Source organism: Rhipicephalus microplus, unplaced genomic scaffold, assembly GCF_043290135.1.
Source record: "Rhipicephalus microplus isolate Deutch F79 unplaced genomic scaffold, USDA_Rmic scaffold_58, whole genome shotgun sequence".
Classification (NCBI taxonomy): Eukaryota; Metazoa; Arthropoda; class Arachnida; order Ixodida; family Ixodidae; genus Rhipicephalus; species Rhipicephalus microplus.
In genome coordinates, this window is record NW_027464631.1 from 239,767 (window position 1) to 242,994 (window position 3,228).

The 3,228-nt window shown below is 53.5% G+C and overlaps 1 non-coding gene across 1 annotated transcript; it reads right to left on the bottom strand.

Moving 5' to 3' along the window:
• Window positions 1-1,710: 1,710 nt before the first annotated feature.
• Window positions 1,711-1,787, bottom strand: TRNAN-GUU (transfer RNA asparagine (anticodon GUU)). Its single transcript has one exon. It is a non-coding gene; the product is annotated as a tRNA-Asn (tRNA).
• Window positions 1,788-3,228: the final 1,441 nt, after the last annotated feature.

Below are 3,228 nucleotides of genomic sequence, written 5' to 3' on the forward strand. Positions count from 1 at the left end.
ATCACGCTAGCCAATTGCGCCACGGAGACAGTCATGCTCCACTCTCACCACCGTCAGAACATTTCTTCAGAGCTATCAGCCCAAAGGAAAAAAAGCGCCGCACCACCACCGGGTGGGCTCGAGCGTCCAACATTTCGGTTAATAGCCCATCGCGCTAGCCAATTACTCCACGGAGACAGTCGTGCTAGACTCTCACCACCATCAGAACATATCTTCAAAGCTATCAGCACAAAGAAAAAAGCAACACACCACTCCCGGGAGGGCTCGAACCTCCAACCTTTCGGTTAACAGCCGCTCGCGCTAGCCAATTGCGCCAAGGAGACAGTCATGCTCCACTCTCACCACCGTGAGAACATTTCTCCAGAGCTATCAGCCCAAAGAAAAAGAAGCGCCACACCACCTTCGGGTGGGCTCGAACCTCCAACCTTTCGGTTAACAGCCCATCGCGCTAGCCAATTGCGCCACGGAGACAGTCCTGCTCCACTCTCACTACCGTCAGAACATTTCTTCAGAGCTATCAGCCCAAAGGAAAAAAGCGCCGCACCACCACCGGGTGGGCTCGAACCTCCAACCTTTTCGTTAACAGCCGATCGCGCTAGCCAATTGCGCCACGGAGAGAGTCGTGCTCCTTTCTCACCACCAACAGAACATATCTTCAAAGCTATCAGCGCAAAGAAAAAAGAACACACCACTCCCGGGAGGGCTTGAACCTCGAACCTTTCGGTTACAGCCGATCGCGCTAGCCAATTGCGCCGCGGAGACAGTCATGCTCCACTCTCACCACCATCAGAACAAAAGCTATAAGCGCAAAGAAAAAGCAACACACCACTCCCGAGAGGGCTCGAACCTCCAACTTTTCTGTTAACAGCCGATCGCGCTAGCAAATTGCGCCACGGAGACAGTCCTGCTCCACTCTCACCACCATCAGAACATATATTCAAAGCTATTAGACGAAAGAAAAAAAAGCGCCGCACCACCACCGGGTGGGCTCGAACCTCCAACCTTTCGGTTAACAGCCGATCGCGCTAGAGAATCGCGTAACGGAGACAGTCCCGCTCCACTCTCACCACCACCAGAACATATCTTCAGAGCTATCAGCCCAAAGAAAAAAAGCGCCGCACCACCACCGGGTGGGCTCGAACCTCCAACCTTTTGGTTAACAGCCGATCGCGCTAGCCAATTGCGCCACAGAGAGAGTCATGCTCCTTTCTCACCACCAACAGAACATATCTCCAAAGCTATCAGCGCAAAGAAAAAAGCAACACACCACTCCCGGGAGGGCTCGAACCTCCAACATTTCGGTTAACAGCCGATCGCGCTAGCCACTTCCGCATCGGAGACAGTCCGGCTCCACTCTCACCACCGTCAGAACATTTCTTCAGAGCTATCAGCCCAAAGAAAAAAAAGCGCCGCACCACCATCGGGTGGGCTCGAACATCCAACGTTTCGGTTAACAGCCAATCGCGCTAGCCAATTGCGCCACGGAGACAGTCCTGCTCCACTCTCACCATCGTCAGAACATTTCTTCAGAGCTATCAGCCCAAAGAAAAAAAAGCGCCGCACCACCATCGGGTGGGCTCGAACCTCCAACCTTTCAGTTAACAGCCCATCGCGCTAGCCAATTACGCCACGGAGACAGTCGTGCTCCACTCTCACCACCATCAGAACATATCTTCAAAGCTATAAGGGCAAAGAAAAAAAGCAACACACCACTCCCGGGAGGGTTCGAACCTCCAACCTTTCGGTTAACAGCCGAACGCGCTAGCCGATTGCGCCACGGAGACAGTCGTGCTCCACTCCCACCACCATCAGAACATATCTTCAAAGCTATCAGCGCAAAGAAAAAAGCAACACACCACTCCCGGGAGGGCTTGAACCTCGAACCTGTCGGATAACAGCCGATCTCGCTAGCCAATTGCGCCACGGAGACAGTCCTGCTCCACTCTCACCACCATCACAACATATCTTCAAAGCACTCAGCCCAAAGAAAAAAAAGCGCCGCACCACCACCGAGTGGGCTCGAACCTCCAACCTTTCGGTTAACAGCCGATCGCGCCAGCCAATTGCGCCACGGAGACAGTCGTGCTCCACTCTCCCCCCCGTCAGAACATTTCTTCAGAGCTATCAGCCCAAAGGAAAAAAAGCGCCGCACCACCACCGAGTGGGCTCGAACCTCCAACCTTTCGGTTAACAGCCGACCACGCTAGCCGATTGCGCCACGGAGACAGTCGTGCTCCACTCCCACCACCATCAGAACATATATTCAAAGCTATCAGCGCAAAAAAAAGCAACACACCACTCCCGGGAGAGCTCGAACCTCCAGCCTTTCGGTTAACAGCCGATCGCGCTAGCCAATTGCGCCACGGAGAGAGTCGTGCTCTTTTCTCACCACCAACAGAACATATCTTCAATGCTATCAGGGCAATGAAAAAAAAGCGCCGCACCACCACCGGGTTGGCTCGAACCTCCAACCTTTCGGTTAATAGCCCATCGCGCTAGCCAATTTCGCCACGGAGACAGTCGTGCTCCACTCTCACCACCGTCAGAACATTTCTTCAGAGCTATAAGCCCAAAGGAAAAAAAGTGCCGCACCACCACCGGGTGGGTTCAAGCGTCCAACCTTTCGGTTAATAGCCCATTGCGCTAGCCAATTACGCCACGGAGACAGTCGTGCTCCACTCTCACCACCATCAGAACATATCTTCAAAGCTATCAGCGCAAAGAAAAAAGCAACACACCACTCCCGGGAGGGCTCGAACCTCCAACCTTTAGGTTAACAGCCGATCGCGCTAGCCAATTGCGCCAAGGAGACAGTCGTGCTCCACTCTCACCACCGTCAGAACAATTCTCCAGAGCTATCAGCCCAAAGAAAAAAAAGCGCCGCACCACCACCGGGTGGGCTCGAACCTCCAACCTTTTGGTTAACACCCGATCGCGCTAGCCGATTGCGCAACGGAGAAAGTCGTGCTCCACTCTCACCACCAATAGAACATTTCTTCAGAGCTATCAGCGCAAAGAAAAAAGCAACACACCACTACCGAGAGGGCTTGAACCTCGAACCTTTCGGTTAACAGCCGATCTCGCTAGCCAATTGCGCCACGGAGACAGTCGTGCTCCACTCTCACCACCGTCAGAACATTTCTTCAGAGCTAACAGCCCAAAGAAAAAAAAGCGCCGCACCACCACCAGGTGGGCTGGAACCTCCAAACTTTCGGTTAACAGCCGATC